General features: G+C 49.1%; 1 long non-coding RNA gene across 7 annotated transcripts in view; it reads right to left on the bottom strand.

The window, feature by feature from the left end:
* Window positions 1-14,241, bottom strand: part of LOC102166211 — a 597,641-nt gene that overhangs the window by 427,047 nt on the left and 156,353 nt on the right. For 3 of the 7 annotated variants that reach the window (XR_002340798.1, XR_002340797.1, XR_309181.3), the window contains exon 1: window positions 15-2,735. This is a non-coding gene — a long non-coding RNA (uncharacterized LOC102166211). Of the gene's footprint in view, window positions 1-14; window positions 2,740-8,613; window positions 8,696-14,241 lie in introns of those variants that run through there. The other 4 variants (XR_002340800.1, XR_001302517.2, XR_002340799.1 and 1 more) reach the window with 3 other exon arrangements.

Genomic DNA, 14,241 nt, shown 5'->3' with positions numbered 1-14,241 from the left:
TCACATACACTCACATTTGGGGGGAAGACAGCTCCCAGCACGTGAAGCCCAGCTAGGAACAGCGTGAACCTGCGGAGCTGGCAGAAGCCGGCTCTGTGGCAACAAGACACGAAGCTCCACCTCTTTCTCACGGGAGGATGCGATTGGCTGCTTTAAATCACGTTGCCGGCCCACGCGCGAGGAGGGTCTGCCAGGTGGGGACCCTTTCCTGCTGGGAGGGGGACACACCTGGGTGAGCAGGAAACTCACAAGTAGCCCTTCGGGCTCCCGTGAGGCTTCAAGATGTCTAGGCAGCACTTGAAATTCTGGACACTACAACACAGAGGCTGGCAATTGTTTCTTGCCTCTCATGTTGAAATTGTGCCCAGGCTCTAGGCTGGTGGCCCTGTCTGGATCAACGCCCATGGACATGAATAAAGCTTGGAAAGCGGTCGAAACAATGGGGCATCTTTGAAAAGCCCCATCACTGCACTGTGTGCTGTTCGGCAATTTGTTTCATTCTTCCAGGTGATGGTCACCTGGAGAGGAGTCTGTTATCCCTCCATCCCCGAATCACCTTTGTTTTCATAAGCACTGTTGTTCTGCATTCTATGAACTTAGAGGAAAACATCATGAAGAGAAAAATAAGGGTCTCTGGGTCCAGTCGAGCCGTGCAATGGAGCCAATAAGGTAAAACCAGCCCACAGGTAACTGCTCATAAACAGAGAGCTCTTTGGGGTGAAAGAAAGGGCACGCAGGGGAGCAGTTATGGGGTGTATATGGAGCAGAACACACGTGGGTGCTCAAAGACAAGGCAAGCGTGACCTTGAGCTCCTGGCAAAGGAGCCCCACTTAAGCATGTTACTGCCTGTGAGAAACAGCAGGGCGCTTGTTACACAGTATTCTTAAGGAGGAGCTCCATGCTGTCGTGTGGGGTGTACCTTGCACAGAACCTCATAAATAGTTTCCCCTCGGCCTGAGTTTCCTATGTTGCCTAATGAAGCAGTACCATCTCAGCCTGTGCAAACAGCGCCTGTGCACGAGAGGGCTCATTCTCTGCTCTCAGCAGTCTGTGCGTCCGAGGGGTTAATTAACCCAGGCCTCTGCTCCTGGTCTCCCCACGATGACATCCACCTGTGGACTGGGCTGCACTCTCACCTGAGGTCTGAGCAGGAAACAAGGCATTTTCAAGTGCATTCTGGGTGCTGACAGAATCCGGTTGCCTGCAGTTGATTTCTGAAGCCCCCACTTCCTCGCTGACGGTCAGCTGCTGCCAGCACCCCCCTCAGGTCCTCGCCACATGGTCCCCCTCATCAGGACTTTACAGCAGGGTGTTTTGCTTCTTCTAGGTCAGCAGGAGAGCCTTTCTTTCCTGCACTATATCCTTCTGGGAGACTTCTGGACCTTCTTGAAAGGGCTCAGCTGATTTGGTCAGGACCACCCATCACTGCCTCCTTCCCTTTAACTGAAAGCCCAGTGTCTTTAGTTACCTCTGCCCTATCTCTTCCTCTTCACCACAGCCTGGATGCAATCCCAGGAGCACCTTCATCATGTTCCCGTTCAAGGGGTGAAATCCTACAGTGTGTGGACCCTGCAGTGGGAGCGGTGGGGGCGGGTATCCTGGGGCCGGTTTAGAATTCTGCCCACGACACCTTCCCCTTCAAATACTGGGCTCTGTGTGCAAAACAATCCACACATTCAACATTCTCAGATCTCTCAAAATGTGCCACCTCTAAAAATCAAAATCCACACACGTATCACTCTGCCTACTATAGTCTCCAAATGCTCATCATCTCTATTTTTTTTTTCCATTTTTGGCCGCCCCGCGGCATATGGAACTCCTACCGGGCCAGGGATCAAATCAGAGCCGCCATCGCATCCTAAGCTGCAGCTGCGGCAACGCTGGATCCCCGACCCACTGTGCCACGCTGGGGATCGAACCCACGTCCCAGTGTTCCCAGGACGCCGCCAAGTGGGAGCTCCCCTCATTTCATCTTTTCATTTTTATGAAACACTGTACAGGGGAAGAATAAAACAAATATTTCTTGTGCTCAGTACTTTCAAATTTCCAAAGCCCACCAATCAATCTAGAGCCGGCTCTAGTACTGGTGTCACAACGACAGGCACCTGCAAAAGTTCACCAGACACCTGTCACCTCCTGCCCTGGGAAGGGGGCCATGATCTCCCAACTCCCTTCTCGGTGCTTAGGAGCCTGGGGTTCGATCTTAACGCCACACACTAAACCACAGGGGGAACCAGACAAACCTTGTATCCAAGGAGAAACAGCTCCAGTAGCACTAGGTCTCTGAATGAGTAAATGAGCGTAATTGATGCATTTGTTTTTGAATTTCAATCAATCCTTTATTGGCATATAATGAGATAATATTTTTACATGATTTTTCTCCCTTAAAAAATCAGTGTGGAAAATTACATTAAACCAATCTTGCGCTCCTGGTTTAAACTCGATTTGCTCATGTGTTAAGTCTTTTGTATATTGAGTTAACGTGCTAATATTTTCTTCAGAAATATTATGCTTATGTAAGTTGCTAATTTCCTCTTATTATATTTTCAATACCAACAAGGGACTATAATGAGATCCTCTTTTTTCATTTCTAATATCTATCTTACTGCGTGTTTTCTTGTGTGACTTTGCCAGGTGTTTCCTGAATTTCTGTTTTAATTTCTCCTCCCGCCTTTTAAAATTGAAGCATAGTTGATTGGTTGCTTTTTTTTTTTTTTTTTTTTTTTTTTTTTTTTTTTTTTTTTGGTCTTTTTAGGGCCGTACCTGACGCACATGGAGGTTCCCAGGCTAGGGATCGAATCGGAGCTGTAGACGCCAGGCTACGCCACAGCCACAGCAACTTGGGATCCGAGCCGTGTCTGAGACCTACACCACAGCTCACGGCAACCCACTGAACGAGGCCAGGGTTTGAACCTGTGTTCTCAGGGATGCTAGCCAGATTCGTTTCCGCTGAGCCACAGCGGGAACTCTGCATAGTTGATTTTTGAACTGAATTTTTTCAGCTATGCTCTGAGAAAGGACCCTGAGGTTTATAAGGAAGATGATGCAATGTGGACAGACGGCAAGTCAACCTATGTGGGCACCTGCCCTTTGTAAACACCTGTCACCTGTGTATGAGCTTTTCCTCTTTCTTCCTCCTCCTCTGCTTCTGGGGGACAATTCAGTTTTAATCAAAATTTGATTCGCGGCACTTGGGTGACCATGCGATCAGCTGTCGAAACCAAACACAGCTGAGAGTGACGGGGAGCGCAGGCTATGAAGGCACGCAGGTTCGAACAGGACCATCCCCAGCACAGCGGGAGCTGGCAGGGGTAGCCCCGCTGGACAGCACACAGCTAGATGGCTGCACCGAAGCAGGTCTTTACCAGTGAGCTAAGGGGCTCCACGGCAGCCTCCTCACTGCACGGGCACAACGTGAAACTCTGACTTTCTCCGAGGACTGAGAAGACGGATGCTGTAACATGCCGTCTGCATGCACTCACTCGTTCATCATGCACTGACAGATCATTTCTGAAACCTGGGATCCCTGCCATGAAGGCTGCACAGCAGGGGTGTGTTACACACAGGGTGGGCTGAGGCTTAGGGGAGACCAGACTCTAAGCTCAGCACTTAACACCCCTTATCAATTAGGGGGGTTTTCATGTGAAGAACAATAGGTCTCCTGCAGGACTGTTCAAGAAATTAGAAATTACACACCTAAAACCCTTAGCAACAGCACTGGCATGTGGCAGGAGCTGAATGAAGAGAAGATTTTGTGAGGGGCTGGCGCCCTTCTCTTATCCTCAAGAGAACTTACGGAAGCTCTGATGTAACAAAGAAGGCAGCTCCAGCTCACAGGCAGAGCCCCTCGCTGCAGAGAATCCGCCATCTCAGGGCAGACTGGAAAAGCACGTTGAGGAGTTCCCGTCATGGCACAGCAGAAACGAATCTCACTGGGAACCATGAGATTTGCAGGTTTGATCCCTGGCTTTGCTCAGAGGGTTAAGGATCTGGCGTTGCTGTGAGCTGTCGTGTAGGTGGCAGACACAGCTCCGATCTGGTGCTGCTGTGGCACAGGCCGGCGGCTGTAACTCTGATTGGAGCCCTAGCCTGGGAACCTCCATATACTGCAGGTGCAGCCCTCAAAAGACAAAAGACAAAAAAGAAAAAGAAAACACACTGACGAGCAGTCTGGCACGACTGGGATACGGGGCTCAAAGCAAGAGCCCTCGACAGTGTTAGGACAGAGAAGTCAGCTCCAGCTGGTGCCGTGGGGGAATGAGAGCTTCCTGGAGGTTGCAGCATTGGAGCAGATTTGGAAAGAAGGGTTGTACCACACAAAGGCAGTGAGGAGGGAATTGCAAAAACAAACCTAAGTGATGGGAGGGAACTGCAATCAAAGGAACCACATGCACCAGTGAAGCTGACAGCACTAACCGCCTGAACCCAGCCAGAACCCAGACTGGGCCTTGAATCCACCGTTTTAAATTAGAATCATTCACCCTGTCCTGGACTCACTAAGTGAAGCTCAGGTTCTTTAAGCCTCCGTGCAGAAGGAATTCAGTGAGAGACAAAGGGATAGGCAAGAAATAGACTTAGTAGGATAGGACGCTTGTGAGAGACGCAAAGGGGCAGGCAAGGAGGCTCTGCCCCGAGAAGCCAGTGGGTTTGTTTTACCCTCCAAGGGGAGTGGGGATTGGAAAGGCCCACCTCTTCCTTTCTGGGAGCAGGAGCTCCTCCTTAGTATCTGATAAGGTGTGCATTCAAAATTCAAATCAGCAGAAGGGCGGTCCTCAAACGCCTGCCCTCAGTCTGAATCTGAATGCAGGCCTCCCCCCATCTCTGACCCGATGACCTGAAGCAATTCTCGCACCGCCACGCGTCAAGCAAGCCTGCCTTGTGCAGATGGCTTCCTTGACCTTCCAGTGGTCTCCCAACATCCCCCAGGTTTCCCTCTGTATCTAGACCCCCTCCTGGGGCTTCTACAACCACCTGTGCCTACTGCAGCCCTATCTCCAGTGCTCTGAGGCGGGCATCTGTCCCCGTTTCTTACGAACAGTGTGTCACCTTGCTTGGCCCCCACAGACGGCAGTAGGAACAGAGAACACTTGGCTCCAGACCAGGTGACCTGATGGACCACACCTTCCTCATCCGTGAAATGGGAATAATAACACCTGCTCTGCTTTCCAGAGACAATAGTGATCAGAACGTACGAGGTAAAATCATCAAGCAAAAGGCACAATTCTATTAACTGGGTTTTAATTGTCCCCTTTGCCAGTTCAGCATTGACACTGAGTAAGGTTACACGTGGAATGCCTGTCACCTCCCAGCACTTAAAAATAATCTAAGGTAGCCCTTCCCTGATGGCCTAGTGGTTAAGGATCCGGCGTTGTCACTGCTGTGGTGCAGGTTTGATCCCTGGCACTGGGGAACTTGTGCATGCTATAGATGTGACCAAAAAACAAAGCAAACCAACCAACAAAACTCTAGGGACCATCTGTCCTGTCACTTGATGTATCCAGACCCTTCTAGGCCAAATATGCTGGATACACATTTCCACATGTCATGATGTTTAGCATCATGGATCTGTCTGGAAGCCTCACCTGAGAATATCACACTGTGGTGGCCTTTTAAGGCAGGCTTGACTTTTGCATTTCTACGTGGACGAGAGTCAAGCTTGCCCTAAAGGACAGTCAATGGTTTTCTTTAAACCTAAGGAATAATTAAGATTTATAAAATGTATCTCTTTCCTACATTTGTACACAGATGCTGAGTGATGCTACGCATGACAGCTGAACCAGTGTTTGTGAACAAGTCAAACCCCACAATCTCCTCTCATCACCAGCAGCAGAGTTTTGTGGCCTTGTGGAAAAATACCCATCTGCAGTCAAGGCTGAATTTCATTCTCGCTCTCATCAATATATTATGCCTGTCATTTCCGTTAGACATGGTTCTTACTCTGAATCATTACACGACATCTTTGGGAACCTTGGGGCATCTCCTCTGTCCCACTTTAGATATAGATATAATTCACCGAGCTGTGAGAAGTTTCCATCAATGAGATAAGGTTCGATCAATAAGAAAATGCTTCAGCATTTGGAAACATAAAAACGCCTTCGCCCCAAAATTCTCAGGGAAACTATAGTCATGAGGTCAATGTAATTTTTGTGGGGTTTTTTTTGTTGCTTTGTGTTTTTTGGGGGTTTTTTCTTTTTTTTTTTTTTTTTTTTTTTTTTTTTTGCTTTTTAGGACCACACCTGCGGCATATGGAGGTTCCCAGGCTAGGGGTCAAATCAGAGCTGCAGCTGCTGGCCTACACCACAGCTCAAGGCAACGCTGGATCCTTCACCCACTGAGCGGGGCCAGGGATCGAACCTGCAACCTAGTCGGATTCGTTTCTTCGGCGCCATGACGGGAACTCCCTGAATGTAATTCTTAGTGTGTTCACCGCTGGCTCAGAAACTTCCTTCAGGAGAAGAAAGTGATTTTAGGAATTCTTTAAGCCACTTAAGTAAAGGGCTTAAAGAACACTTGTTTCCCTAAAGGTTCCCTCAGTGATTTGATCAGTAATTTGATTCTTTGTCCTGGGATATGAATAATGTTGGATTTCTCTTACTGTGTCTGCCACTAGCGCGCTATGCGTTCAAGCAGCGAATTTACAGACAATGACCTGTTTACCAAGGGGTAGGAGACGCAGAAGCAGCTCAAGGGGAGGGACGGCTGCCCGGTGGAGCAGCCCCTGCAGGAAGACCCCGCCCCCGGCCTGACGCGTAAAGGAGCCCCCGAACCGGATGATGTGAGCTGGCTCTGCCCCGAAACCCACGTGCAGAGGGGACCCTAGAAAATAGAGTTCCCAAACCTACAGGGCAGCGGTGAGCAGCGGTCATCCGATGCACACGGAGGAGTGACTTCAAGTGCCTGTGTTCTAATGCTCCAACAGGAACGCGAAGACACGGAGAAGGGCGGCGGCAGCAGGAGCAGTCACGCATCCTGCTTCCGCTGGAGGGCGGTTAGGGTCTCCTATTCTCTACGATGTCATGTGCTGGATGATATCAGATGAGGCACAACTGACACACGGCACAGAAAGAGAAAGACGTTCCCAAAGACCTGGAGCAAGGAGGCACTAGAGAGCAGGCGCAGAAATTCACAAGTCGCCGCGCCCTTGCGGGTAGCGTGAAGGGCGCAGGCGCAGGTTAGGAGACCAGCGCGTGCCCAGACGGGGATGCTGACGTAGGCCTTGCGCATCCGGTCGGGCCCATCAGAGGCAATGACACCTGTAACCCCATCGTCGGGGTCTGGTAACAGCTCTCAGCTCCTGTGCTGCCCATTCTCTGCTGCCCTAACATACCGGAGGGAGTAGGTTCTCTTTTTGTCTGTTTCCCGAAGCCTTGGTCTCCCCCAGGAGGTGAAGGAAGGGAATTCTGGAGGAGCATGGAGCACAAGTGTGGTGGGAATCTGGCCTTTGGTCAGAACCTGTATGCCCACCTGGAAGCAGTGGAGGACACAAGCTGTATACCCTCCCCACTAAAAGCGTCTGAACATCTTGGCCAGGGCCATGGGGCAGAAAGAGGTGCCAAATGAAAATTAAAACAGCATCACTCTTTTGTCTGACACCAGTCAGCACGTGAGAACTTACCAGCAATGCCCAATCTGGTGATGCTGGGCTTTTTCAACGAAAATGGAGATGTTTACTCCATGGGGTAGTTCCTGAATGCTTGGGTCGGGGGAGCCCCTTCTTTGGGAGTCCCAACTGAGAGTCACAAAAGGATGCCAGGGGGAGCTTTACAGAAGGTTTGGGAACCACCTCTGAATGGTTGGAGGCACTGCAGGGGGGGTGCCTCAAAATAGAGAATATTCAAGATGTGCAGGAGAAACACATGGGCCTTAGGCGCCAACTCGCGTCACGACTGCCAGATTAAACCCATTGGCCTGGACACGGAGAGCAAAGATTCGTTACACTGACTGAACGAGGCGGTGTCAGAGGATGGCTGGTTTTCAACAGGTCTGATAGCCTGACCAATGAGCATAGAGGCCACCTGACAAAGAGCTCCAAGTCTGGAAAATCTAGGACAAGAGAAATCCAAACCAATCCTTGGGGCCTGTTGGATCAAATCATGGCCAGGCGTGAGTTTGCATCTGAATGATGTTTGAAACTGTACAATTTTTACAATGCTTTTGGATTTCTTTGTGAGGCTTGATTCTATGTTTCACCCTGCACTTAAAGAAGATCAAATTCAAATCAAATAAAGTGCATGCTAAAAGCCTTAATTACGCACACACATACACACAATCTGGCTTCTGCCTCCACGCAATCTGGCCTCCATCAACACATGTGCACACACACAGATGCACACACACATACTACAATGGGCTGCATCAAAAAATTATATTTCTTAGGAAGTGGGATAGGGTCTATAAGTAGCTTTATTACATTTGCCAAAAAAATAAATTTGATCAAATTTGGATGTAAAATATACTTAAGATTAGTTATACACACACACACACACACACACACACACACACGTACACACAATTTCTCTCCCCTGTGGCAATCTTAGCTAAATGACTCATAGTTCCTTGAAATTATGCAAATGCATAAACTTGAGGCCCATCATAAAAATCCGGCTACTTACTTATTGAGCAGATTTACTGGTCATCCAACGTTGACGATTAAGAGAACCCACTAAATGAACACCAGCTTTTTCTGAGCTGAATCTGGAAATAATTGAGAGAGAGAGAAGCCAGACAACTGGAATTAAAAATGGGCACTGGAGTTCCCCATGTGACTCAGTGGGTTAAGAACCTGACTAGTATCCATGAGGGGGAGGGTTCGATCCCTGGCCTCACTCAGTGGGTTAAGGATCTGATGTTGCTGCAAGATGTGGCACAGGTCACAGACATGGCTTGGGTCTGGAGTTGCTGTGGCGTAGGACAGCAGCTGCAGCTCCGATTTGAACACTAGCCTGGTAACCTCCATGTGCCACAGGCACGGCCCTAAAAAGCCAAAAAAAAAAAAAAACAAAAAACCCACTTTGTGCCCCATCAAGGCTGAATGGGGAGGTACCGGTTGGAAATACAGGAGCAGGCACTCCTCCCAGTCAGGCTCCCCAGAGTGACCTCTACCTGCAGCGTCCCTAGTGGGTGTGGCCCTGTGGCACTGGCACGGGGACGACAGGCAGACCAGGACATCCGCTCTCTGGTGGAGGCTGCTCCAGTCAGGACAGGAGTGGAGGAGGGAGAAAGCCAAGCAGCTCACTTCTCTGTTCTAAGCCCACCAAGGGCGCAGGCCGCCCTGGCCTCTGTGCACAGAGACCGTGAGCCGGACCGTTCACCAGGTTGCATACGGCCGCGGTGATCAGGGCAGAAGGAGGCAGGATTCAGAGACAGTCAGCCTGGTGTCTGTCTCACCAGCGTGGACACAGCCCACCATCAACGCACCTCAGTTCAGCTGGGAGTGACGGCCACCAAGAGTTTCACTTGGGCACGAGGGGCCAGTCCTGGGTGTGATACAGGCGCCCGGAGCATGAGACGTGAGACCTGGAAATAGTTTCTCCTGCTGCCCTTCCTTTACTGGCTGATCCACCCCAAGTCCAACCAGAGTCCCAGTCTCGAGAGTGTGTGTCTCTCTCAGGGGGCAGCACCAGACACCTGCATCTTGTAAACTCTGCGCAGTAAACGAAATGCCAAGCTGGTCACTGCCCCTTTCCTGCCAGCATCCCCCAGGCTCCCGGGTCCTCTGCGCCCCGTGTTTCTGGAACCAAGGCTGCCTTCAGAGGAGGCGGCCTGGGCAATTTTCAGTCCCAGAGGCTTTGGTCATGGCCTCTTGCTACGGGAATGCTCAGGCCTGAAGACCCGTCTACTGTGGAGGCATTCCTTTTATTCTAGGTCTCTCGGCGCTGTGGAGGCGGATTTCTGCGAGGCTAGTCAGTCTCAAGCTCAGCCTTCATTTCTGCAGTGGGGCGAATGAGGCACTCTCTGCACAGAACTGAGGGCAGGGCCCAGAAAGTAAGCACTCAGGAGAAATAAGATTTTAATACATTGTCTTTAAAAACCTAAATTAATGCAAAAAAAAATCCCATTAGGAACAACATATCAAAATTTTATTTCTTTACTTTTTATTGTTTTGGCAGCGCCTGCTGCATGCAGAAGCACCCGGGCCAGGGACCAAACTTTTGCCACAGCAGTGATAATGCCAAAACCTTATCCACTGGGCCACCAGGAAACACCTTAAAATTTTATTTTTTATTTTTATTTATTTATTGTTTTGGCTGCACCCACAGCAAAAGAAAGTTCCCAGGCCAGGCAATCAAACCAGAGCCACAGCTTCAACCTATGCCATAGCCGCAGCAACATCAGATCCTTAACCCACTTGGGCCGAGCTAGGGATCAAACGCGTGCCTTAGTACCAACTGCAGCAGCTGCAGAGACAATACTGGATTCTGCACTGCAGCACGAACTCCCTCAAAATTTTCCATAAGGAAAGTTCTGATCTTGGATGCCAGTGGCTCACAGGAATTCTGGCCCTGGGCCCTAAAAGTCTGTGGTGTTCACATGGCCATTTGCTACTGGATCATCTGCAGAAGGAACAGACTTTGCTGCAGTGAGTTATGCTCTCTACATGTCGCAACTTCTCTCCTGCATTTTCCTTTCTCTCAGGTACGGCTGGACCATCCAAGCGGAAGTTGGATCATGAAGGGACAGAGAAGATGAAGTAACAGTTTCAGTTGAGTGGGACATCTTTTGAAATATCTCAGCAATTTTTCTTTTTTCTTTTCTTTTCTTTTTTGCTCGTTTAGGTCCGCACCGCGGCACATGGAGGTTCCCAGGCTAGGGGTCGAATCAGAGCTGCAGCTGCCGGCCACAGCCACAGTCACTTAGGATCTGAGCTGCATCTGCAACCTACACCACAGCTCATGGCAACACCATCCCTGGCCCACTGAGTGAAACGGAACCCGCGTCCTAATGGATACTAGTCGGATTCGTTTCTGCTGCACCACAACAGGAACTCCATCTCAGCATTTTTTTCTACGTTGAAGTTACTGCTCATCGATACTATTAGTTTTGTCTTACTCGGTAACAAATCATCACGAACGCTGTGACTTAAAGCAAGACAAGGTTCTTATCTGAGCAAACCTGGCCGTCCGAAAGCCAGAACGGGGAATTCCCTTTGTGGCTCAGTGGGTTAACAACCCAATATAGTCCATGAGGATGCAGGTTCGATCCCTGGCGTCTCTCAGTGGGTTGAAGATCTGGCAATGCCACAAGCTGAGACATAGGAAAGAGATGCAGCTTGGATCTCGGGGTGCCATGGCTGTGGTGGAGGCCGGCAGCTACAGCTCCACTTTGACCCCTAACCTGGGAACTTCCATATGCTGCAGGTGCAGCTGTAAAAAGAAAAAAAAAAAGAAAGAAACCCAGAATGGCCCTCCAGGCCTGCATCCCTTCCAAGGCTCTAGCGGAGGCTCCATCTCCTGGCTTTTTCCAGTTGTAGAGGTTTCTGTGTTCCTTGGCCCAAAGCCCCACATCATTCCAACCTCTGCTCCCTTCCTCACATCTGCTTCTCTGAGTCTGACCCTCCTGCCTCCCTTTGCCAAGGCCCCTTATGACGACACTGGGACCTCTGTCTGAAGTGTCCAAGGTCATCACCTCGAGGCTCTTAACGTTATCATATCCTCCAAATCCCCTTTACCCTGCAGGGTAACACATGCACATATTCTGGGCATCAGGACAGGGACATCTTCAAGGACCACTCTTCTGCCTACTGCCCATCCACGTATGGGGACGGTGACCACCCCTGCAGGGCAGAGTCTCTTGGTGACGTGGCATAGAGGTGCTACAGCAACAGCCCCCCTCTCTGCATGAAAATGCTCCAGAGGTCCCAGCACCACAGGTGTCACTGAAGTTCACGAGACATAAGGTTTGAGACAGTGGAAGCTAGTCTGCGGAAATATCTTCCAATTTTGCAGCTCACAGACAAAAGGAATTTCCTGGACGCTTTCCTAAATTTGACACAGCTCTGGAAATGCAAATCATATCCCAATGGGTTCCGACACCCAGGGCCACTTTATGGGCTTAAGCAACATTCAAACTCAAAGCCAGCTTACTCCACATGATGCTAAGAGGTTCTTTACAACTTGAAGTGATGAGTCCCAAAGTCCCGCCCAGCTGCTTTCCTCAGGTGATGGAAGTGAAGAACAATTTTAAATGCAGCAGAAATGCACAGGAGTTCCCGTCGTGGCTCAGTGATTAACGAATCCAACGAGGAACCATGAGGTTGTGGGTTCAATCCCTGACCTCACTCAGTGGGTTAAGGATCTGGCGTTGCCATGAGCTGTGGTATAGGTCACTAACACAGCTCGGATCTGGCGTTGGTGTGGCTCTGGCACAGGCTGGCAACTACAGCTCCAATTGGACCCCTAGCCTGGGAAAGTCCATATGCTGTGGGTGTGGCCCTAGAAAAGACAAAAAGACAAAAAAAGAAAAAGAAAAAAGAAAAAAGAAATGCACAATAGCCAAGGCATTGAAACAACCTGAATGTCCATCAACAGATGAATAGATTAAGAAGATGTGGTATATAAACACAATGGAATACTACTCAGCCTTAAAAAAGACGACATAATGCCATCTGCAGCAAGCTACATGGATGGAACTGGAGACTCTCATACTAAGTGAAGTAAATCAGAAAGAGAAAGAGAAATACCATATGATATCACTTATATCTGGAATCTAATAAATGGCACAAATGAAGCTTTCCACGGAAAAGAAAATCATGGACATGGAGAACAGACTTGTGGTTGCCAAGGGGGAGGGAGTGGGATGGACTGGGAATTTAGGGTTAATGGACGCAAACTATTGCCTTCAGAATGGATAAGCGATGAGATCCTGCTGTATAGCACTGGGAACTACATCTAGTCTCTTATTATGGAGCATGATAATGGGAGGAAAAGGAATGTATATATGTATGTGTGACTGGGTCATCTTGCTGTACAGTAGAAAACTGACAGAACACTGTAAACCAGCTATAATGGAAAAACATAAAAATCATTTAAAAAATAAGATAAAAAATTAAAAAAAATTGACAGAACACTTGCAAACCAACTATAATGGATAAAAATAAAAATCATTAAAAAGAAACAACAAATAAATGCAGTAGAATTGGCTGCATCCGGTTTTTCCTTCTGCCACTATCGGCGTGACATTAATGGTCCTTTTAAAGCTCGTCCTTCCCACACTCATGCTCCCCCTCCTGCATGGAACTCAGGTGCAATTTCCAGTCCTGGCATGAATCCACGAAACTCTGGCTATAAAACACCTTATTTTTTTTTTTAAAGGCAGGTGATTGCCACTTCCTGCCCCCACAGTATCTGAAAACCATGAATAGGAAAGTGAACATCATGTATTTTCCTAGGACAAGTCCTCTCCTCTTTTATGAAGCCTTAGACATCTTCAGGCTGTGCCGTAGCAGGAAGGGTCCAGGGCCATGTAATTCAAGGTCAAGCCACCTCTCCCTACACCCCAAGGCCCATCTTTCGCTCAGTCACCCACAAGTATGTTTAGCCAGTGTCTTTCCTGAGACGGGTTTTGCCTGAGATATTACCGATCACCATGCAAACATTTTCTTGTCCGTTTCCAATAGGGCCCAAACTGGAATGACTCAGCCAAGGGAAATTTTCAACCCTAGCAATGCCCTGTGGCCAACCCAAGGCCAGAAGCTTGGTGCCCAACCCCTGTTGGGAGCTTCAGGAACTTCCTGTTGACGTGGTTCCCCCAATTCCAACCCATGCCTTTTTCTCAAGGCCCCCCACCCCTGTATCACGTGTGGACTTAGATCCCAGGGGGTCAGACCTAGGACAGTACTCCCACCCAGCAGGCTACCTTCCAGAAGGGAAGAGAAGGAGGGAAGAAGCAGCGGTATGGAAATCTAACTCCGTGTCCTCAAAGTCCTAGCAGAGACTAGTCCCTAACTAGTTCCTGGCGGGACGGCTCTTCCCCAGGGGAGGAGGGAGTGGAGGGCAGAGAAACCACCTCATGCTGAAAGATGTTCCACCTTGTGGAAATGCAGAGAGAGAGAAGGACAGGGGGAGAGGGAGAGGGAGAGAGAGAGAGAAGGAGAGAGAGAGGGAGAGAGAGAGGGAAAGGAAACTCTATCCTCCCTTCAAGCCTGCATTGTGAATTATCCCAGGTCATCACAAATGGACAGTGGTTTTTACTGTTTACACATGTAACTTATTAAAATCTATCTTGAAATGTCAAGATAGGTT

The sequence above is a fragment of the Sus scrofa genome, chromosome X, assembly GCF_000003025.6.
Source record: "Sus scrofa isolate TJ Tabasco breed Duroc chromosome X, Sscrofa11.1, whole genome shotgun sequence".
NCBI lineage: Eukaryota > Metazoa > Chordata > Mammalia > Artiodactyla > Suidae > Sus > Sus scrofa.
Note: the sequence above shows the minus strand (reverse complement) of the source record. Positions and strands in the feature narration are given on the sequence as shown.